Source organism: Equus quagga, chromosome 4 (assembly GCF_021613505.1).
Source record: "Equus quagga isolate Etosha38 chromosome 4, UCLA_HA_Equagga_1.0, whole genome shotgun sequence".
Lineage (NCBI taxonomy): Eukaryota > Metazoa > Chordata > Mammalia > Perissodactyla > Equidae > Equus > Equus quagga.
Window position 1 is genome coordinate 41842974 of NC_060270.1, and position 26770 is coordinate 41869743.

The 26770-nt window shown below is 40.2% G+C and overlaps 1 long non-coding RNA gene across 1 annotated transcript in view; it reads left to right on the plus strand.

Annotated features, from left to right (window-relative positions):
• Window positions 1-441: 441 nt before the first annotated feature.
• Window positions 442-26770, plus strand: part of LOC124238573 (uncharacterized) — a 33037-nt gene continuing 6708 nt past the window's right edge. The window contains exon 1 of the long non-coding RNA XR_006888330.1: window positions 442-723. This is a non-coding gene — a long non-coding RNA (uncharacterized LOC124238573). The remainder of the gene's footprint in view (window positions 724-26770) is intronic.

A 26770-nucleotide genomic window follows, 5' to 3' on the forward strand; every position in this document is an offset into this window, starting at 1 on the left:
CCAAGGTCAAGGGATTTAACATAAAAATTTGGATTTCTGGCCATATTGGCCAGTATTTCTGTATAAATCAGATGAAATGAGTGGTGGCCACACTTTTTGGATGGGGCATGAGCTTTCCCTTTGCAACAGCACCCCCTGCACTGGACCCCCCGGGGCCTCTGTTACTCTAAGTCTTGCTCCCTGCCCCACAGCTTCTCCGCTGCTGCAGAGTGAGCGGCAGGAAGGAGTCCATTAACCTTTCTGAGACAGGTGCGCACCTGTAAGTGTGAAAGTGTTAATACCCTTTGGGGCAACTCTTGAGTAATGAGGATCAAGAGTCAGCTGATAAATCTGCCCTTCTTCTGATGTCTCAGGTGAATAATTTGGAGGCGTGTTCTCATAGTAATTCTACACACATTGCTCCAGAGTCCCTGGTGGAAAAGAGCCCTTATTTTCCACAGCAGTAAGCAGATCCCCATTCACCCTCAGACTGGCTTTCTCTCCTCATTTTCACTCCTTCGGGTTCCTCACTCTCATTCCCCGGGAGCACCTCCTGAGATGAACCGCCGGTGCTGCGGCCCTCTGTGGCATGCTCTGCTTCTAGGTGGGAACCAGCACTAAACCTCCTCCATTCCCGATTCTTGTAACTGGCTTACTGGACTCATTCAGCTCACCTTCCTGGCTCTTCAGGCATTTGAGGTTGTGACCCTGCCTTCCAGATTCATCTTTAGGAACTCATCCCAGGTATTCTACACCACGATGCCCCTGACCACCTCCTCAAGCGCTCCATGCAATGTCAAAGCTCTTTGCTAGCGCTGTTTCCTGTGCTTGAAACCCCACTCCTGCAGACCCCACCGGTTCCTTCCTACCCTCCTTTCCATCGAGCAAATTCCTGCTCAGTCTTCAAGGCCAGCTTCAGTTTAGCTTCCTCTGCGGACCCTTCCCTAACTCCTCCACATTCAAGCATCTTAAAAGGCTGAGGAGAGGGGTCTCAGGTAAAAGGAGAGATTGCAGGTAGAGAACACACTGATGGGGCCAGCTCTCAGAGATGATGATAGTGGCTTCAGGAACACAGGTGCAGGAGCTTATCTCTAAAGAAGAAGGATTCTTCATTCTCTGAGATTAGAATGATGATAGCAAACACTGATATGTACATACTGTGTGCCAGGCACTGTTCTGAGTGCTTTCAAAATATTTGGTGAATGTTAGCCTTTCTTTTTTCTCTTTTTTTGAGGAAGATTAGCCCTGAGCTAACATCTACTGCCAATCCTCCTCTTTTTGTTGAGGAAGACTCGCCCTGAGCTAACATCCGTGCCCATCTTCCTCTACTTTATATGTGGGACACCTGCCACAGCATGGCTTGACAAGCGGTGTGTAGGTCCGGGCAGCCGGGATCTGAACCAGTGAACCCCAGGCTGCCAAGGTGGAACGTGCAAACTTAACCACTGTGCCACAAGGCTGGCCTGAGCCTTTCTTTTTTTCGTTTGAGGAAGATTGGCCCTGAGCTAATATCTATTGCCAATCTTCCTCTATTTTGCACGTGGGACACTGCCACAGCATGGCTTGATGAGCAGTGTGTAGGTCTGTGCCCAGGATCCAAACCCGTGAAACTCGGGCTACAGAAGAATATATGAACCCAACTACTACACCACCGGGCTGGCCCAAGCCTTTCTTCTTCATACTGTGAAATATGTATTAATATTATCTCCATTTTACAGATTAGAAAATTGAGGCACAGAGAGGTTAAGTAACTGCCCAAGGTCACACAGCTGGTAGGTAGTCAGGTTGCCAGGTAGTCTGGTTTCAGAGTTCATGCTCTTCACCACTATGTCTTATTGCTTCTTAAGGGAAGCTAAGGTAGAAATACATAAATAGCGAAAAGAAAGCTGAGATGGTTTATGTCTGTTGGCCTAAATTTTCTCAATGAAGCAGGAGACAAGGCCAGCCAATGTGATTGTAGAAGGCAGCGACCCTGTTTAAATTTGACTAGGGAGTGAGAAAAAGAAGCAGGAAGAGTAAATTGGTCTTGGTCTGGTTTTTCAAAAGCTCCTAAAATATCAGTAACATCGTGCCTGCCTCTCAGCACATTGTCAAGTACTTGGCAACTCAACTTCTACTTCTGCCTGATGGCGTGACTTCTCTTTTGTTGGTTTTCCTTATGGCCCTTCCAGAAACCACAGTGCTTGAAGCTCTGACATGTTTTGGAAATGATGGTTACAGGAATGGACCTCAGACTGTCCAGAAGCCTCAGGCTGGGGGAGCACGTTTCTAGAAAGGACCTCTGCTTTTTCCAGCATTGCTGTAAACACCTACGAAGGATTTGGGGGTGTTTTGTAGTCAGGCACAGCCTGGGTGGTCTCCAGAACAGACAAGCATCAGATCTCCATGGGAATAGAAAGAGTATGTCTCGTGTTTAGCAGGTTCTCAGCCCAGGAGGGCGGCTTATCCACAATAGTGCATCTCCCTGCGGAGTGTGGGGGGACCTGGGAAGTTCTGCTTCTGTTTGTGCTATGGTCTGCTTTGTATATCCATCTTCGAAGTTTCCATATCCTCTGCCGCTAAAGCAACTTTGTGTCCTTGATGTCTGTAGGAATCTTTCCATCATCTCATAACCATCCCGTGGGGGGACACACAACTGATTTAACACAGCACGGGCAGGAATATAGCTGTGTGGAGTGTTGGAAGGACAGTGTGCCTGATTCGGGAACGTAATACTCAAACTTATTGCATTTAACACATTTAGGAGCCTAAATCGAAGTAAAGAAACCAACCAAAAGTGTGAGTGTATACCGAGGTAAGGAATGGAAAAGAAAGTGTGGGAAATGAAAATTGGGTTTTCCCATTTCCCTATGGTGGCTGGTTTCTCCATATTTAGTTTTGCCATAGTATCACATTGTCCTTGACTTACCGAGAAAGCTACAAGCCAGTCCGTGGTGGCAATTACCTTTCACTCATGTGATGGTAACAAAAGAACAAGAACGAGGAGTAAAAGGTCCCATTCTGGAAACAATCAGAGGGCTCTTCGGGCATCACTCCTTCTCGAGATGGAGGCTGCAGTTGTCAAGCTTCAGCATGCAGTGGAAGCCTCGCTCTGTGATTTGGATTAAGCAAACCTGGGCTTGAGTACAGAAATCCGCATTTTGAGTAAGGACATAAGGTGAACCTGATGGAAGGGGTCCCACACTGCTTTAGAGGAAATATTTATGTTTTGTTTTAAAAGATAAGAAAATGAGAAGAAGGAATTGTTTTAATGCTTCAATTAACCTATTGCTGGCATTATTAAAATGAGTAGTCTGGCAACATCTTGATACTTTGGATGAGTGGTGGTAGTTTGTGTTTTTCGAGACAATGGTCCTGTTTGTCTAAGTTGTCAATGTTTGCTATGTGTGTGAAGTTATTCATAGTATTCCTTTATTATCCTTTTGTTGGCTGCAGGGTCTGTAGTGATAGACCCATTTTTTTCCCTGATATTGGTAATTTGTGTCTTCTCTCTTTTTATCTTTGTCAGTCTTGCTAGAGGTTTGTCAATTTTATTGATCTTTTCAGAGAACTAGTTCTGTGTCTCGTTGATTTTTCTCTATTGTTTTTCTGTTTTCGATTTCATTGATTTCTTCTCTTTATTATTTCCTTCCTCAGGCTTGCTTTGGGTTTATATTGCTCTTCTTTTTCTAGATTGTTGAGGCGGGAGCTTAGATGATTGATTTGAGGGTTTTCGTTGTTCCTGAATGTATGTATTTAGTACTATAAATTTCACTCAGCACAGCTTTACTGATGTTTCACACATTGTGCTATGTTGTATTTTCATTTTTGTTCAGTTTAATATATGTATTTTTTATTTCACTTGAGACTTCCTCTTTGGCTCATGGATTATTTAGGAGTGAAGAGAGTGTTGCTTAACTTTCAAGCATTTGGACATTTTCCTGTTATTTTTCATTTCTAGTTTGATTCCACTGTGGTCAAGGGACACACTCTGTTTTCAATTCTTTTAAATCTGTTGAGGTTTGTTTTATGGCCCAGAATATGCTCTATCTTGGTGTATGTTCTGTGCAAACTTGAAAAGAATGTGTATTCTGCTGTTGAATGGAATATTCTATAAATGCTGATTAGATCGGGTTGATTGATGTACTTTTAAGTTCTATATCCTCGTTGATTTTCTCTCTAATCGTTCTAGTAACTGTTGAGAGTGTTGAGATCTCCAGCTGTAATTGCAGATTTGTCTATTTCTCCTTTCAGTTTTATGATTTTTTTGCATCAGGTATTTTGCAGCTTCATTGTTAGGTGTATCTGTATTTAGGACTGCTCTAGCTTCTTGGAGGATTGACCCCTTTCTCATTATATAATGTCTCTGTCTCTAGTAATTTTCTTTGCTCTGAAGTTTTTATCTGTTATTCATATAGACACTACTGCTTTTTTATAATTAATATTTTTATGGTATATTCTTTCCATCCTTTTACTTTCAACCTGCTTACATTGCTATATTTAAAGTGAGTTTCCTGTAGACAGCATATAGTTAGGTCATGATTTTTAATCCCCTCTGCCCATCTGTGTCTTTTTAACTGTTGTGTTTAGACCAGTTCCATTTAATATAATTATCATTATGTTAGGTTTTAAATCTGTGATTTAATTTTATTTTTTGTTTTCTGTTGGTTCTCTCTTCTTTTTGTTTCTGTTTTCTTTTTCCTACCCTCCTGTGGGTTACTCGAACATTGTTTAGATTTCGTTTTGATTCATCTGTAGTGTTTTGGTGCTTTCTCTGTATAACGTTTTTAGTGGTTGCTTTAGGTACTACATTCTATATAGCTAAGTTATCAGTTTACTGATGGTGTCCTTTTACTAGTTCAAGTGAAGTATATGAACCTTACCCACTGTTATGATCCTTTACCCTCCTCTATTTATAATTGCCTTAACTGTTTCCTCCATACACATTTAGAGCCACTTCTGATGGTGTTAAAATTTGTGCTTCAACCCTTGAACATAATTTCAAAAACTGAAGAGCAGAAGGAGTCTATTGTGTTTACCCGTATTTTTGGTTCTTGTGCTTTATCTTCCCTCCTGATGTTCCATTGTTCCAACTTTTGTCATTTCCTTTTTGTTAGAGAACTTCCTTTAGCTATTCTTTTAGGGTAGATCTGCTGGTGACAAATTCTCTTAGTTTTCCTTTACCTGGGAGTGTCTTGATTTTCTTTTCCTTCCTAAAGGTTGTTTTTGCTGGATATGAGATTCTGGGTTGACAGTTCTTTCTTTCAGCATTTGAAAAATATTGTGTCATTTCCTTCTCTCCTTTCTCGTTTCTGATGAGAAGTATGCTGTCATTCAAATTGTTTTGAATTGCTCATATAGATAATATGTCGTTTCTCTTTTACTGCTTTCAAGAGTTTTCTTTGTCTTTTATTTTCAGAAATTTGACTATGATGTGTCTTGGGGTGGATTTCTTCAGATTTTCCTGCTTGAGATTTTCTCAACTTCTTGAATCTGTAGGTTTATGTCTTTTGCCAAATTTGAGAAGTTTTTGGCCATTATTAGTTTGAGTCCTTTTTCAGCCCCACCTTCTTTCTCTTCTCTTTTTAGATTTCTGATGACACAAGTGTTTGATCTATTGTCATAGTCCCACAAGTCCCTGAGGCTATGTTCATTCTTGAAAAATATATTTCTTTCTGGTTGTTCAGATTCTGTAATTTCTATTGTTTTATCTTTCATTTCACTGGTTCGTTCCTCTGTCCTTTTCATTCTACTGGGCAGTGATGAAGATCCCGACTCATCAATAAGTCTTCTCTGACAACCACATCAATGGGGAAGGCAGTGGCACCAAAGGGGTTGGACAGCCAGGCTCCCATGTGATCTCCACTGACCCTGCTGGAGGGAAGGCTTGTAACTGGCTGAGGGGGATGGAAGTTGACTCTCTACTTGACCTGCAGAGACATAACCCTGACAGGGGTGTTGGGGTGCTGGGTGAGGGTGGAAGTCTTTGTTGCCATGGGTGGGGTTGGGACCACAGTTTTTTCTGTGATGTTTGGATGGAGTAGAGCTGTTATTGTCTAAAAGTTTTGAATCTTGTTAGTTCCCCCTTTTGTAGTCTTTTGGCTAGAGAGAGCAGGCTTTTCTTGGGGATTTTTAAAAATCTGCACTTGGTGGTGGCTGCACTAAGGTGGCTGACTTCCTTAACTGCGAGGCTGGGACATATGAGGCAAACAGAAAGTCCAGGGTCCTCATGACCGTATCATTCCTTGGGTCTTGAGGTTCCTAGCCATTCTGCCTTATTTTCTCCACCTTTCTGATTATTCTTATGTTTGTTTTTCATATAATGTCTAGGGCTTTTAGTTGTACTCAGTGGGAGGAATAGGGAAAAGTCTTATACTCTATCTTCCCAGAAGCAGAAGTCCAGAACTTTTTAAACACATATCTCCACAAAACAAATGTGAGCTATGAGCTATAGCTATTTCTACTAACATTTTATTATGGGGATTCTCTTTAGGCTGTAAGTCCTTGAAAAATGCCACTTTTAATTGTTTTATAATATAACATTGCTTCAATGAGCCTTAATTATTCAATTAATCCCTTATTTTTTTCCATTTTGACTATTTTCAATGGTATAGATAACGCTAAGTAAACATACTTTTTAATAATAATTGTCCAATTCCCTGATTATTTTCTTAGTATACATTTTTAAAAGGGTAGTTGCTAGAAGAGAAACAGTAAAAGGCCCTTGACACACATTGTTTCCAGAACAGTTGTACTGATTTTGACTCCTGAAAGCCGCATATGAGAATGTCTGACTTATCATACTCTGAAGTGGAATATCGTCTGTTAAAAAACTTTGCTGATTTAAAGGGAATAAAGAGTATTCTAAAATTTTAAATAGGATTTTTTTGATTAATAGTGAGCTTAAGCTTCACTATCATGCTAATTCAATAACTTCACCAACAACATGGGAGTGTAAAAAATGAATCACCATATTCAGGAGATTTAAAACTTGATAATATTATCATGGTATTATCTTACAATATCATAATTATGTCATACCATGGTAATATATCATAATATAATATTACTTGAATCTACATATGTAATAGAATTACATAGAACTACACACATGCACAGAAACACACACATGGAAACACACAGATGAGTACATATAAAATGAGTGAAATCCGAATAAGGTTTGTGGAATAAGGATGTTAGTTTCTTGATTTTGATATTGTATTATATTGTATAAATTGTTGTCATTGGAGGAAACTGGTTGATGGTACATGGGACCTCTCTGCACTATTTTGTAGATGTTGATAATTAGTGTCTTCTGTTTTATTTTTATAAACATTATTCTTTTGGAGTGACTGAACCAGTCTGGCTCTTGAATTAGTTTCTATGAAGTGTCTCTGCTTCGATCAGGGACAAGGGAAGTCTCTGTTCTCGTTGTCACACCTGAATCTGATGTGGACACATGTCCTTGCTCGTGGGGAGGCCTCACTCTTGTTGGGTGTATCAGGTATCTGGCCAGGACATTGCCACATGCCTTGCTCCTGATTCACACCTGAACCTGGGGTTTCTACTTCCCATTTCACTATTCTGCTGGGGAGGACACCGTGTCTCCTGCCATTTGACCCTGCTGAAAACAGTCTGTTCTGTCCTTTGTTTTTCCCGGGGGATCTTGTAATTGTCCACCGAACCTGTGATATGGGGGGGTTATGAAGAAATTTGACAGGGTAGTCTCTGATCAAAAGTAGAAACAGGCATATAAAATGATTGAGTTTTAAAATAGTAAATAATTTTCCAAAGACTATAATAAGAGTAAAGAAAAATTTCAACTAAAAAGGGACCCGTGTGTAAGAATATTCCTAGGCTCTCAGGATTTTCCCTGTAAGGCAGGATCAGAGTTAAGATTTAAGAAGTTGTTTTTAAATTATATCTGCTCCCATCATAATAAAAATCCAAATGTAACTTTCATAATTTTGATTTGGGTCATAGATAAAACATACTCACTTAGATATCAAAGTTAATGTGCTTTGCAGTCATATTCCCAAAGGACAGAATTGACAAAATTTTTTTTTTGAGGAAGATTAGCCCTGAGCTAACATCTGCCACCAATCGTCCTCTTTTTGCTGAGGAAGCCTGGCCCTGAGCTAACATCCATGCCCATCTTCCTCTACTTTATATGTGGGATGCCTACCACAGCACGGTGTGACAAGTGGTGTGTAGGTCTGCACTTGGGATCCAAATCGGCGAACACCAGGCCGCTGAAGGGGAAAGTGTGAACTTAACCGCTGCACCACTTGGCCGGCCCCCGGAATTGACAAAATATTTTATCTAAAAGGGATGAGGCTTTGGAAATAGGCTGTGTGAACAGATCAGAGACAGTCATGGTCTCAGTGTACCCTGAATTAGTAGGAAGGAGTTTAGAGTACCATGTCCAGGTTGTAGTGTCATACTTTAATGGGCAAGAAGATACTAGTGTGGTTTCTCAAGTGTGGGTCTTAGGCTACCTGCATTGGGAAGGGAGACCTAAATATTCTGATTCAGGGCCCATTGGAGATATTCTGATGACATCAGGGCATAGGAATGGGGGTGGGGCTGACAGTCTTCATCTTTAACAAACATTCCAGGTGATTCTAAGGCACACTGAAGATCGGTGTCAAAACACAGCCCCTACGTTGTTTTTTTTTTTGAGGAAGATTAGCCCTGAGCTAACATCTGCCACCAATCGTCCTCTTTTTGCTAAGGAAGACTGGCCCTGAGCTAACATCTGTGACCATCTTCCTCTACTTTCTATGTGGGACGCCTACCACAGCATGGCTTGACAAGTGGTGCCATGTCCTCAGCCAGGATCCGAACTGGCGAACCCAGGCTGCCAAAGTGGAAGGTGCACACTTAACCGCTGCGCCACCGGGCCGGCTCCACCCCTCGGGTTTTGAGAGATCTAGAAACCATGCTGTCTGAGTTTCAAAGGGATCTGTAACTATTTGGTTTGGAGAAGAGCGGGCTTGGAGAGGGACTGTTAACTGTCTATTTTGTAGGACCTGTCCTGGAGACTTATTCTCATTACTCCAGAAGTCCTAGGATCAGTAGATGTGAGTTACCTGGTGGCAGATTTCAGCACAATATAAAAAGAAAAAAAAAGTTTCCTTTAAATGAATATTTAAAAATGTAAGACTTGATAGTAACCTTCTGGACACTGGAAATGTTCAGTCAAAGGGTACAAGATCACGTTGAATGGAAGAAAGGTCTGCATCTGTAAAACATTTTCCAAGAGTCTGTGATCCTATGTTGTTTAGTTGGTTCTTTTGCCTTCAGAAGAATATATGTTCCAAAAATCTACAGAATTTACATCTTCCGTCCTTAAGCCTTGGTAACCAGTGTGTTGACTGCTTTCTGTTTTGAGGTGCTTTTTCAGATGAGACCTAAATCCCTCTTGATATGCTGAGCCTCCTTCTAGGCCCCACAGGTCTAGTCAAAGCTGAATTTGAAGTTTCCAGGCACTACTGTGTTATTGATGTCTTCCATTATCCTCTGCTTCTTAAATGACAGTCCTATTCGGCAGAAAATTGTCGCCGATGATGAAGTCTCATCTTTCTTCTCCATTTTGTAATCACACACACCTTTCACCCTTATACTTTACTTTTGAAAAATATCTGTAGTTATTTCTGTCTACTCTTTCACTTTTCTGAGATGATTTTGAATTTGTTGTTTTGAGTAAACGTCTGCATTCAGGGGCCCAGGATTACCCTTGGTCTATGCTTGACTGGCTACTGGGAACTTAATGAACTTCTTGCCCCTTCCATCTGTGTCCGTGGATCTTACCAGCAAGTTCAGGGTCAGGATGGTGTATATGCACCCACATACTGTGTGTGTGTATGTGTGTGTGTGTGTGTGTGTGTGTGTGTGTCGTGTGGTGTGTGATAGAGAACTGACAAGTGATTGATAACAAATAACCCATGATTCTCCTCTTTCTAGGTTCCTAGAAGATGGGGTGAAGGGTATAGTGAGAGAGGGATCTTGCACTTTCCAAGTTAATACTGTTAATCTTTATCAGAAGGGCGGATTATGGGAGAGGACAGAGTCTGTATTTAGCCTGTAAGACTGCCCCTCACTTAAAACACCAGTTGCAAGTAGCAGGTCTCAGGTAACCCACACATCTGTCTGACTTGGCTACAGATGGAGGTTCCCACGAGCCCCTCTTCAGGTTCAATAATTTGCCATAATGGCTCACAGGACTCAGGAAAATACTTTGCTTACTCTTACCAGTTTATGATAAAAAATATTATTGATAAATAAATGAAAAGCAATAGGATATATTGGAGTGTATGAGGAAGCCATTTGATTTAAAACTGATTCGGCCTGACCCTGTTTTTCCCAAAGGGCCTGATGTGGCCTGTTGAGCCTGTATTGTACATCTGCTTTAAATATTTACCATGTCCCCAAAACAACAATGATGTCCCTAAAGATAGGGATGTAACTTTCCCCATGTCAGCATTTCCTTTGGGATAAGCGTCTCTTCCTAAACTAAGGATTAATTACGGACCTGCTGTGCTCACCTTGTGACCACTGACCAGCTGTGTTCACCAATCTGCTGTGCCAGCAAAGCAATCTCATGACTATTGTAAAAGGGACATTCCTATCATGTGTGATGTATGGTCTTTGTTCCAAGATGGTATATAACCATTCTGTACACCCCACTTCTTTGGTGCCCTTCCTTCCTTGGGAAAGGAAGGCCCCGGGCTAGTCCTCAGATCTGCCTCATAATAAACTCACCCCAATTTTGATCTACAGATTGATTATGGATTATTTGCTTTGACATCTCAAAGGGTACAAATGAACAGCCAGATGAAAAGGTACATAGGGAGAGATCCGGAAGGGTCCTGAGTGAGGAGCTCCTGTCGCTGTGGAGTTTGGGGTATTCCACTTTCCTGGCACATGAATACGTTTACCCACCTGAAAGCTTTCTGAATCCTGTTGTGTAGGGTTTTTATGGAGTTTCCATTGTGTAGGCACGATTGATTAAATCATTGGCCATTGATGATTAACTCAATTCCCAGCCTCTCCCCCCTCCTTGGAGGTCAGGGGTGGGGCTGAAACTTCCAACTGTCTAATCACATGATTGGTTCCTGTGACAACCAGCCCCATCCTATCTAGGTCCCAATCAAGAGTCACTGCATTAGGATAAAAAGGGCTGGTTGTGAATAACAAAAGACCTTCCTCTCACCCCGAAGTTACAAGGGTTTTAGGAGCCCTGTGCCGGGAACTGGGGACAAAGACCAAATATATATTTGTCATTATATCACAGTCCCATTTATTCTTGTTTCATTTAAATTTTCTCTTTCTTAAAAATAGGTAAACAATAGGGGCCAGCCCAGCAGTACAGTGGTTAAGTTCACATGTTTTGCTTAGGCGGCCTGGGGTTCACCGGTTTGGATCCCTTGTGTGGACCTACGTACCACTTGTCAAGCCATGCTGTGGCAGGCGTCCCACATAGAAAGTAGAGGAAGATGGCATGGATGTTAGCTCAGGGCTAATCTTCCTCAAAAAAAAAAACAAAAAACGGTAAACAATAACAATGACTGCTTACTATGGGGGATGGTGATTAGTAATGAGGTTAAACATTTAAAGTTCTTGGAGAAGATTGCCTTGGAAGAGAAAATCTTATTAGTGTTAAAACTATTAATTATCCTTTTTTTTTGAAGACACTTAGCCCTGAGCTAACATCTGCTGCCAATCCTCCTCTTTTTGCTGAGGAAGACTGGGCCTGAGCTGACATCTGTGCCCATCTTCCTCTACTTTATATGTGGGATGCCTACCATAGCATGGCTTGCCAAGTGGTACCATGTCCGCACCCAAGATCTGAACCTGTGAACCCCGGGCTGCTGAAGTGGAACATGTGAACTTAACTGCTGTGCCACCAGGCTGGCGCCAAATTATCCTTTTTTTTAATGATTATTTTTCTAGATAATTATAAATACATTCTGGGATTTTAATCCCCCTCCCCCCATCTTAAAAATTAAATACTATCCATGTCTCCTATGTGGAGCTACAAATTTTAAAGTCCTTTTTAAGGCTAGTAATCACTCACTAAAGTCACCTTGTCATTATGAAACTGAACCTCTTAACCTCAGGTTTGTGCACCTAATGCACAGTAAGCCAATCACTGAGACATTGGTGCTTGGAGATGGAGAAAGGTTTATTTGAATTGGCCAAAATGAGAAGGCAGGAGGATAAGTTATTCCAAATCAGCCTTAATAAGAGAAGTAAGCAGGGAGTTTTATAGAGCTAAAGGGCTTGGCAGGAGGACCTTCAGAGAAACAAAGGGCTAATCTGTGTTTCTTTCACTCCAGATTAAGCCCTTGGGCAATCTGACTTCTGTGTCAACAATAGCTGGGGACTGGTTATCCGGTGATCATTACTTCCTTGAAGGCATTCTTTTTCTTCTGCAAAACAAGCTCATAAATCCTTAGGACCCTTGAGTCACCCTTCAGGTTAAATAAGAAAACAGCAAATTGACAAGATTAACTTCTTTTCATCTATGTCTGTGTTAGGAAAAAGGTAGAAGGGTGATCTTCTTGAGTATTTACAGTAACCCTCAGGTACCTGGTTTCAATTGCCTCTAATGTTACAGAGCACTTTGCAGTCCGGCAAGTGCTTTCACAGAAGTTGTCTTCTTGGACCTTACAGCAGCCTAGTGAAGAAGGCTGAGGATTAGGTGTCTTGGGCTTGGGGTGTGCTGCTCAGTGATTCTGTTGTTAGGATGAGCTGAAAACCCTGGTCTTGACTTGTCTGTGCTTTTGCAGCCTTCCCCCCTCCTCACCTGCCTATGGTGGGGGACACTGTCTGCTGTGTATCATTGCCTTCCCCACCCCCAACTCTTCCTACCAATGGTAACTGAGTCTTTGCTACAGAGGAGTCCTTTCCTCTGAACCGCAGCATCTTAAGGTTCTATGTGACTATTTTGAAAAGGGTTTCAATGTGGGTTTAGAGTCTTCTTTTTTGCTTCTTTCTTTATTTCCTGTAGGGCGAAAATTAAAAGTAATAAAAATCTCATTGATTTGATCATTTTTCAGTCATAATCAAAGAGTGTGTGGCAAATGGTAGATGGTCAATAAAGAGCTGATGAGGGGGCCGGCCCCGTGGCTGAGTGGGTAAGTTTGCCCGCTCTGCTTCAGAGGCCCAGAGTTTTGCTGATTTGGGTCCTGGGCGTGGACATGGCACCACTCATCAGGCTGTGCTGAGGCGGCATCCCACATAGCTCAACTAAAATATACAACTATGTACTGGGGGGATTTGGGGAGAAAAAGCAGAAAAAAAACATTGGCAACAGTTGTTAGCTCAGGTGTCAATCTTTAAAAAAAAAAGAGACGATGAAAAAAATGAATGAACTTGACCTTTGACCTCCATACTGCATGGTTGTGTGAGTAGTTGTACGGTGTGAGCTCTGGAGCCAGACACCTGGGTTTCAATCTCAGAGATTCCGCTGAGTAGCTGGGACGCCTTAGGCAGTTGCTTAATTTCTCTGCCTCAGTTTTCTTATCTGTAAAATAGGGACAAAATAATCTTTATAAAGTTGTTGTGAGGAATAAATAATAAGGGCTAAGAACAGAATTTAAGTGCATTTCCATATGTAGTCCCATTTTATCCTAACAGCCACTTGGTGATGCAACTGAAACAGATATTTCTGGGTCTTACAGCTGTGGAATCTCAAGTTCACAGGACTGGTAAGTAGTGGAAAGGTGTCTAAAATTCTGTTCTGATTCCAAAGTCTAATATCTAGATTAGAGTTAGTTCTTTAGTTTTAAAGAGGATTAAAAGACAGAAAAAAAAAAGCAATTAGTTTTGATTTCAGTAAAGTCTACAGGTCTTGTGTAAGGACAGAATCACTTTCTGTAGTTCACTGAGATGAAAGAGTTTGTGTGAAGTAACAAAGATGAGAACAGGCGCTGAGAAAGAATGAGAGCCCTTATCCGACACCTCAGTGACTCCAGGGAAGAGGGAAAGGAGCAGTTAAGAATAACCGAGGAAAAGAATCAATCAAGCCAATTTAAAACTAAATAATACCTTCTTTATCCTTGAGTGTTAGCACTGCGCCTTTGCTGGAAATCGCTTTGCTCTAAAATGGCCTAATTTTTCCTTTGAATTTGCATTTCCTTCCTGCCCAGATGCAACTGGCAGTGGCCCAGTGGTAGTTGCACCAACACAACTGTGCTGCGGCACCTCCATTTGGATCTCGGAACTGGCCTTTTACATCTGTTTCTTTGCAAAATTTGTCAAACTTTGCAGGTTGCACACCCAAATTCTGTCAACAAAGAACAGGAAGTTCGGGCTATCCTTCTGGGTTTACTGTCATCTTATGGGGTTTTCATCCGCTGGAATCAAGCCCTGGTGAAAGTATTAACACATTAAGTTCTCAATTGTGCTCAAAGCTTCTGGGCAATGAATATAAAAAAAATGGAGCAACGGGAAGACTTGGGCACATTATTTATACATTTGGTGAGCTCATTCACTCGCCCAGGGAAATCAGGCACACAGCCGCCAGCCCAAGGTTAATTTTATTTTCTTCTCAGCCAGGAACAGGGTGTGCTATTACAGAGAGAGAGGAATGAGGACTTTTTAATTGGCAGAGAGGAACTTCTGCTGCATAAAGAGATATTCCTATTGCTGGAGGTCAACAGAAGTGCTTTAGGATTTTAAAATCCTGCTGTGTTCAGTTTAAAATGAAATCCTCCAAATTGCTAGGATTCAAAAAATCCTGCATTAACTGTTCAGAAACAGAAGAGGGCATCTCGTCATGCCTTATGTCAAATTCATTTTTTTTTAAGAATGAAAAGGAAACTGATCTTTGAATGAAAATGAACAGCGTTTCTTTTTCGGAATGTATGAAAGAAAATAGTCTGTTAACATTTTCAAAAGCTTAAATATGACTAAAAATGCTGTATTTGCCTTCTAGTTTCGAGAGATTCAGAGTTTTACTTAGAGACCAGCTATAGGAAGCTTTATTGTATTATAAAGTGACCATCAAATACAGTGCATTTAGATTTTAAACAGAGTACCACATGGACACCCTTCTCCCCCCATGGGCTAGGTAGCCTTCATTAGATAAGCTCCCAACCCCCTCACTTCTCACATTCAAATCCCAGTTTTTCTCAAAATTCAGTCTCTCCAAGGATCTGTGAATCTTCCCAAACTGTATGCAAAAGGTGTGTTTGTGTATTTTTCTAGAAGAGGTTTGTTGTTTTAAACATATCAGCTACTCTCTTTCTCAGATTAAACCCCTAGGAAATTTCCATATTTAATTCTATCTTATATGAATTGATTCTTTATACTCCATGTCTATTTAAAGGACCAGTTTGGATACCCTGGACAAAGTTATAATCAACACCACTAAACTGAAAATCTCAGGATTTGTCTAATAATTTAAACACAGCCATTATGGAGACAGCAACGAGCCTTTTGAAAGTCTTTGGTATTCTTTGTATTAAGTTCTAGTCAGAGCCCAAAGGGAACTTTTCCATCTGATCTGGTCACTTCAGTTCCTGGTCTCAGAGAGAAACAGTGTTCTGCGTGGGGTTACACGGGCAGTGAGCGTAAGCATTCAGGATTGTAGTCCCTTCTTTGCCTTTTAGTCTACTGTGTGTGTTTCCCTCAGTCTTGCTTTGTCCAAAGCTTGCATTGGTCCAAAAATACACAGGACCTTTATATTGCTCTGCTCATGCACACGTGTTGTTTTTTGTGTTTTATCGTTTTGTGAGTAGTTTTATTCTTGAAGTGAACACTTTAAAAGCAGAAAAATAGATTTTGTTTCTTTCCCAGTTGTCCTAAATTACTAAACTAGCAGTGCTTAATTCAATTTTATGAGAGGATGAGTTTAATGAGGGCAAAGTGAGTTTGGAAGAAGGGAGGAGCTGTTAGACAAGATGGGGTAGGAAAAGTTAGCTCCCGGTTTGACCTCTAGATTTTTTATAATATGCATTTAGTGTATGGTAAGAACCTGGTGTTCACTGTTTTATTAATGTCTTCTTTAGTGGCCTTTTGAAACTTGAAACTGGCCCTTTTCTTTATTTCCATGGAAGCATCTAGAATGTCCAAGTTGGTCATTTTCTAAGAACCATTACACTTTCAGGAAAAATAAATTCCTTGTCATATGAGATGTCTCATTCCTGAAGTTTGCCTTCTATCCCTGAGCCCCAGGATTGGGATAAAGATGAGGAATGTTTGTAGCATACATTACTTGACAATTAACAAACAAAACACCTTTTACATTTTGATGTGGCTATTTTGACTTGATTGATCAAATTAGCCAACATAATGTCTTGCTTTGCCCTGGAGTCTCCAGTAGATATAATTTGTCCTAAAGTTGAAAGTAGAGCCTTTGGGGACCAGAATGGCCTAGGTTATTATTTTTTTAAAAAAATTATGAATATGTAGGCAATGAGTAATCTGGAGAGTTGATGTACATATTCAGACATTTCAGGACCCAAGCTCTACTACTTGCTTGGCTTTGTAAGGTTAAAAAAAATTAGGACCTGAATTATCTAGGCAAATTAACTGTCTACATTAGTTCAACTTATTAGATAAATGCTTTGTTCTCTATTTAATTTTAACTGTGTAGACATAATTTCATAAAAGTGTCTATACATATTCTGGGGATAGATTATTTTGGCAAGGCATAACTGTCAATTCCACTGACCCTAGACAACGTGGGAGTGTTTATGGGGGCAGTTGCTTTCCTATAATAAGAATAATAGCAAACATATTGTCAAAAAGCCATCTCTGCGTGTTGAATAAAACAAAGTAGAAAGATGAGTTTATTGCAAGGCTTTTGACCTACAAGCCGGGAAACTCAAAGCTACCAGCCCAGTGAGTTCCAAGTTGCTCACAGACAAGGGATTTTTATAGGATAAATACGGAAGTTGGCTTTTTCAGAGGATTGGTTGCCTGCTGGTCTTCTTTCTTATTTGGATCACGGTAGCTGAGTTAGGAGAACAAGGATGTCTAGAGATGGTGTGAACAGGCTTGCTGTTTGGGAATTGGCTGTTGTCCTTTCCTGATTTCTGAGAAAAGCTGTAAATTCTTGTGAGGTTAGACTAAGTCTCCTTTGTGTGCTGCATTCATGGTCTCCATTCTGTCCTTGACATAAGTGACTCCATTTTAGTTTGGTTCTACAATGTACACAGCATTTACTACTTACCAGCAGCATTCTGAACCCTTAATTTCACCCTCAAATGACCCTACAAGGCAGATGCTATTATCTCCATGTTACAGATGAGACAACTGAATCTCAGAGACATGGAGTAATTTGCCCAAGATCACAAAATCTGTAGTGGCAAAGCCAGGATGTGAACTCAAATAATCTGGCGCTAGAATCTGGGCATGTAACTACTACACTATAAAATCAATTGACCTTTGGACAGCTTCTTGATTTCCTTCTGGCATAGGCCAACCTGATAAGCAAGAACACCACCATCTTCAGTTATTTTTATTTCAAGAGATTATTTGGTTCTAATCTAGGGACAAAAAGAGGAGATTACAAATTTAAATGCCTATGGGGGCCAGTCAGGAAGCATGAATAAGTGAAGAGGACTAGCTGAAGCATAATCGAATAGCTTTCTTAGTTTCTAATTTTTCTTCCCATTTTTAATAAAGACGTTTTTACAGAAAAATATTTCTCTACCATGAAAAGTAAAATAACGCAAGTGAAATGATTGACGGTGCTGATGTTGGTTCTTGGTGTTGGGGGAAGCTATAGGGACAGGTGGGGACTGCAGCACGTTGGAGATTGCTTGCCCTGTTTAATATGGACATACAGATTTGGTATCAGCAGATATTTTCTCAAAAAAAAAAAAAGGCAGGTCTTCATATTTTTGTGTGAAATATGTGGATTTTTAATTGTTAGCTCTGTATTTTAAAATAAATAATAAGAGCAAAATAAAACCTATTTTTCAGCAAGAGCTTACCAGTTTGTAGTCTCTGAAAAAAGAATATCTTGCAGTTGTGTTTATGGGGATGTGTAGGTGAAAGAATTGATGGTAAAATAGATAGAGTTCCTTTGTACCTTAATAGCCCCAAAGTCAATAATGAGCAATTACACTTATCACCTTTTTGCTAGACTGCATTATAAAAAGGAGTGGTTTCAAATGATTTGGCTTCCTAGTCAGACAAAGAAGAGTGATGGAAACTTTGTAATAACAGGTTTATAGATTTATAAAGTAAAAAAACCCTTCATAAATATTTGAAGTGTATCGATATGGTCTGTGGACAATAATAATAGGCGAATATTTTTCTCTGTGTGTACAGAGTAATTTGCAATTGCTGTAGCAATTTGCATCTTGATGGATGGATTATTTTATCTAGATTTTGAACTCTGCCTTTTATTCTGTAAAATATGGTCTTTGGTAATCCTACTCTTTTTTTTTTTTTTACTTTTGAGATATTGGAAAATATAGACAATAAATGTGCTTGAAGGGAAAAGGAAACTAAATTGTTGTCAATCCCTCACTCCATCTAGTCCCATCCCACTGTGCAGAGTGAGCATTTCTGGAGACTTCTCTGTCTGTCTCCTTTCACTAATGAGGATTCGGTTGAAATGTGGCAATAGCACATTTTTAACTTTTTAAAGTTAATATCTAGAGATAGAGGAGTGAGACTTTTGGAATGGCAGAGTGAGGAGCATAGCAAATCCTTTTCCCAAAAAGCAATGATAAAACTGGATAATACTACCCCAAACAACCATTTCAGAAATCTGGAAATTGACTAAGGGCATACAACAAATTGATGTGTTTATTTAACAGGAACAAATCAACCTTGGGTAAAAGCAGTAAGAGCCTGTGCTGTGTTAACCTGGGCTGCTCCCATTCCACCTCCCTCAATTCCATCACGTAATGGTTCAGCCACGGTCAGGCAAGCCATGAAAAAGAGAAGCTTAGCTGCTAGAGGGAGCTGATTTGATTTGGAGAGGGGAGTGAAAAACCCCATGCCCTCAATTATTGTCAGAAATAGTCAGCAAAGAACCAGGGAAGGCTAATGGTGCAGCTAGCCTGAAGTTGTGCTCCTAATTGGGATAAGCAAGAAACCAACAGACTAGTGAGAAATTTAACAGGGCAATAAGGGGAGTAAGATAGCTACAGTGGGTCTTGGTAAGCTCCCACTTATCCCTTGTGGTCTGGAAGACAGCCTGCATGCCTGAGGCTGTGAGCGTGCTCAAGAGTTCTCCACAAATCCCTGGGTGCCTGTGAGGTCTTCAGCTGAGAGGTAAAAGCTGGAACAATCTTGTAAATAATGTGCTCTGTGTAGTGGGATGAATAGCGTCCCCCTAAAGTATAAGTCCAAGTTCTATCCCCAAGTACCTGTGCATGGAGCCTTGTTTGGAAAGAGAATCTTTGCAGATGTAATTAAGGTTCGCGAGATGAGATAATCCTGGATTTAGGGTGGGCCCTAAATTAATTACTGGTGTCCTTCTAAGAGAAAGGAGAGGGAAACTTAAGATGCACAGACACAAAGAAGAAACATGGAGGAGAAGGCCGTGTGAAGATGGAAGCAGAGCTTGCAATGATGCATCTACGAGCCCAGGAGCACCAAGGATTGCTGGGACCTACCACAAGCTGGGAGAGAGGCCTGGACAGGATTCTCCCTCTAGGGCTCCCGAGGAACCAGCCCTGCTGACTCTTCCATTTCAGGCGTCTGGTCTCCGGAACTGGGAGAGAATAAATTTCTACTGTTCTAAGCTACCAAGTTTGTGGTAATTTGTTACAGCAGCCTAGGAAACTAGTACATTTGGTGTTGGGGACGTAGAGAAGAATGTGTTAACTTCCCACGATGGAAAGAGTGGGAACGTTGGGTTCAGAGAAACCTGCCCATTCTGTTCTGGCTCCACCGATCACTAGTTTGTGATCATGAACATTTAACCTCTGTGAACCTCAGTTTCCTTATCTGTAAAATGGGCTTTTTGCAGAAGTCTTCCCCCAAATTTAGGCTCAAATAAACTCTTGTTCTCTAGGCAAACGTTCCCTTTATCTCTGCACTTAGTCCCTCGTGTTGAATTATTTTCGCACATATTTGATTCTATCAGACTGAAAATTCTCTAAGGGCAGAGACTATGTTATATTTACATTAATGGTTACAGTATCTGTAACACAGTAGGCATAATCAATCCATGCTTATAAGGTGGATAGGATGTGAGGAGAAAGTCTGGTACTTGGTAGCAATGGTACCTAAGATTATTATTCATGTCTGTCTTTAAGGTTTGTATTCCCCTTTTTCATTTTTAGCTACAGATCTGTACACCGTTCAGGAGGAACGCAGAATTTGAACTGTTCTTTGAGCAATGTGTAGCCCTTAGGCTGGTGGAGTTTCTGGGAGGATGCTCCAGGTGAAAGAAATAATAGAAAACAGCACCGTCTGCTCAGAGGATGCTAGGACCCAGCCTGCCTGGAGGGGAAGCTTTGCCTCCACATAAAATGATGGCAAAGGTACTCTTAGCTGCACTGCAAATTCCCTCTCCCTTAAGGCATGTATGCAAACTTTACAGCACACGATTCATGTTTGTGCACATATGAGTTGTGCTTGTTAAACTGCTTAGATCATATACATGCCCTTAATGTATTTGTGGCCTAGGGTCATATATGGTAAAACCAAATAGGATCACAGATCTCAGAACCAGCCCAGCTGTCTGAAGCTGGGATTATGTCCAGCCATAAATACTGCCTGGGCACAGAATCAACTAGCAAAATGAAGGGGTAGAGGGCTTAGGTATTTGGGGAAAAGAAGGAAAGTGTGCCAAGAAATCCAAGTGTTACAAATTAGCCCTCCAGGAGCCAGAGCAGTAGAAAGCTCCAGACAACTGCAATGGAGGCAAGGAAGCTTTTCCAGAGAGGAAATGAGTGAATTGGTAAAGAGGAAAATGCCGTCTTTGATAGGCTAAACCTGCTCTGAATCAGAAGTGTGCCCCTCCTTTTAAAAATAATTTAATGGGGCCAGCCTGGTGGCGCAGCAGTTAAGTTCACATGTTCCGCTTCACGGTGGCCCAGGGTTCACGGGTTCTGATCCTGGGTGCGGACATGGCACCGCTTGGCAAAAAGCCATGCTGTGGTAGGTGTCCCACGTATAAAATAGAGGAAGATGGGCATGGATGTTAGCTCAGGGCCAGTCTTCCTCAGCAAAAAGAGGAGGATTGGCAGATGTTAGCTCAGGGCTAATCTTCCCTAAAAAAAAAAAAAATTAAAAGGTTTCACTCTTTAAGAAAATTATTTGTGGGAAAATGTGAATCTTAATTTTATAAAGCAACTGCAAAAGAGTTTTAGCATTTCAAAGAGTTTTTTTTAATGAATGTCATAAAAAGCTATATGTATTTTCTTAGAAAGCATCACATAATGTTAAAGTTCCTGTAATCATGTAAAATTGCCAGTAGAATTAGAAATCTCTCCACTGCATTATTATTTTGGTAAAAAATTATTACACACATAATATATATAAGTGCATATAAGTGGCAGAAAAATTTAGAAGCTCTAGCTAGGCATATATTTTTCAAAATTACCCACTTTCTGCCACCCAAGGGTAATAGTATAAATATTTTAACGTGAGTCCTCGTAGATATATGTATCATGCCAAAATGGGCTTCCATGCTATTATGAAATTCTTGAGATTAGTTTGAATACTGTATAGTGATCATTTTCAGTCACTTTTAGAGGGGTTTAATTCATGTCGAGTGGATGTATTTCTTCAAGTTTCTCAAATATATTACTTGTGGACAGGATTTATCTACCTGTTGTCTGTCTGTCTAGCTAGCTGGCGAGCTTCCCTGGATCTGGACCCCTTCCTGTATTTGAGGAAGTCCTGTGGCAGAGCTTGTCTTCCATGGGAGAACCTGAAAAGGCTAGATGCATGTTCCTTAACCCGCCTTTCAGCTACAGCTTAGGTGCAGGGCCTCACCTCAGTCATTCTTTGACTCCTGAAGCAAATAACCAAGGCTAATAGACAATCCAGACTAGGGGGATGGCCGCAACGGTGGCAGAAACACTCAGGGTCCAGAGTGCATCCATTGGTGACCCCACCAGTCTAGTCTATGACCTCGTTTTTGTTTTGGTGCTGGCTGCTGCCTAGCTTCCCTTGTACCTGTCTATTTTCCTAGCATGTTTCTTCATATCTCCTGGTGAGTCTGGAAACTGCCTGGAAATCCTTTCCAAAAATCTTTTCCTTTTTAAATCAGCCAAAGTCTTTTGTTACTTGCAACTAAGAACTTCGATTGATAGAGTCATCCTCTCAGATCCAATCAGAAAATGGAAGGCCTAATTGTGTTGAGAAGGATGGTGAGATGTCTGGATTTTAACCATCTCCAGGGAGCCTAGAAATTTAGACTAGAAAGAGTTGTGGAGTGGGTCTTCTCATCTGTGTGTGTTGAGCGCAATCATTTCCTGTAGAGGAAAGAGCTAGATAGGCCTGGGTTCAAGTCCTGCAGCTGTAGGATATTGGGAAAATCAGTTAATTCCCTGGGTTAAATATGTATGGGTATGTTATAGAATATGGCCTCTGAAGTGAGAGAGTCAGACTTGAATTTCCTCCAGATTTGGAATTCTATGACTTTTAAGCAGATCCAGAAACTTTAGACTTCAGATCATAGCTCCTAATTCTGAATTCTCAGTCCCCGTAATTACATAATGCTGAATAAATATAAATAATAATTAAAACATCAAGGAGGTTTACAGGGAGTAAATCTATATCCTTCTCTTGAAAGTTTAAACTCATTTGACCTTTTGACAGAATCAGGAGCAGCACAGATATCTAGATGGAATCATTTGCATGGACAAAGGGATACGGTGTGTTCATGTTCATAGCTCAAGACATGATAATCTTGCACAAAGATAAGTTATTAGTTTCCTCTATTGTAGTTTCTCAACTTTTAACAGAAAGTTCTTAAACGTTTGTTAATTCTGTGTGTATTAAGTATGATATCTTTCCCAACAGCATTTTAAGCATCCAAAAATCTTATCTCAGATGAAACTTTGAAGATTAAAACTGGACATAGTTGACCTGTATATTCATAGCAAGACACAAGTCAAATCTTTACACTGTCCAGTTGATGTTTGGATAATGAGTAGTTTCAATCTGCTTCCTGTGATGCAAAACCCAGCAGTGACAGCAGCATGAATAGTCACAGTATTTTAGTGCTGGAAAGGATCTAGTCCAACTTTTACAGTTTACAGATGAGAATAAAGAGGGTGAGAGATTAAGTGACTGTCCAAGGTCGTGTAACTAACTTCAAGTTTGGGGGTAGATTTGAGACTGGCACCCAGGACTTATACCTTAAGCAACATGATGGCTGAGGTGATGTTTCTCTTGATCAATGTTGAAACCCAGAGCCTTGTACACAGTGGCCCTCAATGATTGAATGTGGACTATCAATCAGTTCCAGCGCCTGCCATTTTTGCTATAACATGTCTACTGAGGAATCTGAAAAAATATTCAAAGATTTAATTTTTAAAAAACTGGACTGAATATTTTAGTGCTGGGAGCTAGTGATTTATTTTCGTACTTAGGTTTAGATTCCAGTTGCTCAGATCTATGGCTGATAGTACTATAAAGAAATAGATGAAAACTGACCCAATGTCTTTCATTCTGAAAGCTCCAGCTGGTGTAGAATGGTAGTGACATTGCTTGTCTCTTTAAATAGTTTATCAGAATATTAATGTTGATGCAGAGCAGGTGGTGGGGACATTTAACCTGTGCTCTGATTAACAGGCCATTATTACTCTATCAAGGTGTTTGACATATGCACAGCATGGCTCAGTGTTGGTGCTCTCTTCCTGGCTGGGTAAGGATTATTTGCTTAGGTTTTGATCTGAAATATTTAGTGTATTAAATAGTACTGATACATATTCGAATGCGGCTAAAGCAGAATAGCAAATCTCCAACAGTATAATGACTTAGTTAAAAGCTAGCTTATCAGATGAGACTGATATGTTCTGACAACGTTGCCTCAATTGAGTTAAAATAAAGGGAAGCAGAGATAAAATCCCACCGAGGATGAGTTCAGAAATATGTGTCGAGATTAATTTTGGAATATTGGTAATTAAGATACAGCTGATCTGATTTCTTAGATCTCCTCTGTCTCCCTCCATATTTCACTGTCATCTCTACCTAATTGAAGACTCCTCTTTCATTTTCTGCTTTGGTGTGCTGACATTTTCTTTCTCTCCAGTGAGAAGCAATTGAACCTCTTTTCATACATAAAAAGGTAGTCTTTTACATTTTAAAATCTGCAGTTACTTCTCTGGAGTTAGAACGTCTACTTGAATAAGATAAAATGAAAAAAGAATATTCTTCAATATTTATAGATCCAGAGTTTCCATATTGGGGATATTTCCTGGCAAAAAGAGAAGTGACTTTGAATACTCAACAGAAAGCACTCTGCTCGGAGATTTTTCACTGGGGGATTAGCCTCTCATAGAGTTTAGACTGTGACAGGGACCTTTCCAGGTTCTGTGTTCCACAGAGTACTGTGAACATTTTTATTGATATTGGTTAGAAGACAGGAGAGTGACAGAAATGACCCAAGATAAATAGTAAAGAGAAGTGGGATTTGTAACTTCCAAAAAAAGAATTACATTGCATGCAATGTACTTTCAACATTTGATCTAACATGCTCGTTACTTCATTTCTTCTTTACCTGGTACTTCTGAGCAGATATAGGGCAGGAAAACTTATAATAATAATAATGATATGAGTCATCGTGAAATTATTAAGTCCTTTTTAAACAAATAGGTTTTCAAACTAAACAAAAATTAGTGGAAACCTTTTAAAAGTGAAATCATATATGAAACCACCATATTAAACAGAAAAAGCGGAGCTGTTTGTTATTTACGTGGATTGCAGTAGTGGAGAGGCCAAGCCTGGCTTTCTTGGCCACTTGTATCTGCTCTCCCCATGCCTGGATTTCCTGCAGGGTTTGCAAACCCTCTTCTACAGTTTTAAAGGAAATTTACACCTTGTTTGGTATCATTTTACCGTGTTTTAAAAATCAAATTCTAATTTGGAAAATATCAATCTATATTTCATATATGTTGAGATTCCCTATTAACTAGAATAGAAAACTCATTTTCAGACCTTGCTAGATAACAGTATATTATCTGAGCAGTAGATTGAGTAAGTGGCTTCATTTATGATTACATTTGAAGGGTGCCAAAAGGCCCATGGGCAAAAATATCTCCCTTACAAGACTAGAGGTCACTCCTGAAAGAGAGTTTTTTAAGAACCTCTGATTTAAGTGGCTTAAATAATTACCTTATCTGGGCAGGTAATATATTAGCAGGGAATGCAATCCAATTCAACATGAGTGTGTTAAATGTCTGTCGTGTGCATGGTACCGTACTATCTTTTTGGAATACACAGATGAATAAGACAGATCTTCCTCTCAGAAAGTGTATGGTTTGGTAGTGGATCCTGGCAAGTGTATATCTACTTATATGATATAATTTTTGTTTAAGAAATATTTTGATGGAACGATACTGGTGAACTTTGATTGGGGAGGGGAGTGGATGCTGTTGTGAGAGGTCGGAGGTAACAGTCCTATGGAATTCATAAGTAGATTTGTAAATTTGACATCAGTCAATGAAATGTGTGTCATAAAGATAAGGTGAGAAGTATGATAAGCAAACTTTCTTTCTTCTGGAAACTTGAACTTTACATCATGGTGCTGTTGGAGTATGGCCAGGAGAGACCAGTCGATTGGCTATCAGGAAACCTAACAAGGTAGAATTTACCTTGGTTAATTTTCCAAGCCCAGGATTTGGCCCTTAGCTCTGTAGACTCAGAATCTCTATGTGATCTCCCAGAACTCACTAAACCCAGAGATCTTGCCTCAAGCTCACAAAGCTTGCAAGAGATAGATGTTTGAAACCATAGTAGAATGCCAACGATTAATTTACCATAAAAATACATGATTGTCAACTGATCAGTCTGCAGAATGAATTCTCTTTCTATGGGAAAAGTTTCAGAATGTTGTTGGGTGATCACGGAATCAGAATAAGGATAATTATTTTAGTGATTTAAATATTTAATAGCATTAGGCTCTGATGCTTCCATCTTAACATTAGGCCTATACCTGGTGGCTGATAGGATATTTGACCTTTAGGTTGAAATTCTGCCTTGGATTGTCTGCATTTGAATCATCAGGTTCTTTACTGTGTTCCCCCTGAGGTTACGAATTTCTTGTGTATCTTTCTAGAGATATTCTGTTCATATACCAGCAAATATATTTATATTTCCCCCCTTTTCATCTAAATGATAACACATTAAACACACTATTCTGCACCTTGATTTTTTTCACTTAGTAATACTATATATTTAGGACATCTTTTCTATTGATAGTTAAAATGCTTACTCATTCCATTTTTTTTTTTTACAGCTGTAAAGAATTTGATACTGGCTCAACACAAGGTTGACATAAGGGAAGCCATATTATAGAAAAGAAACCGTATTGTAACTTTGAATGACCTCTGATTCACTAACCCAGACATGCTCTGTAGATTTTACGGCCCCTCCAGCTGCTATAAGTTGATAACTTTGTTCTTTTGAGTTCCTTAGGAATGCGATGATCCCCCAGGCAGAGAGTCTATCCTGACGGCCATCATCAATGACAACTGAAAGATCAGGATATAGGGCATTGCTCCAGTCTCTGATGCATATCCAGTGGAACAGAAGACTACTGGGAACTAAGACCAGTTGTCTTCCCCACTTGGAGATCAGATGGGCCCCACTGGGATTAGGTCTACTTTTCAGGGACTGTTAAAATTTGGGTTGTCTAAATTTCTTATCCTTTTGGTCA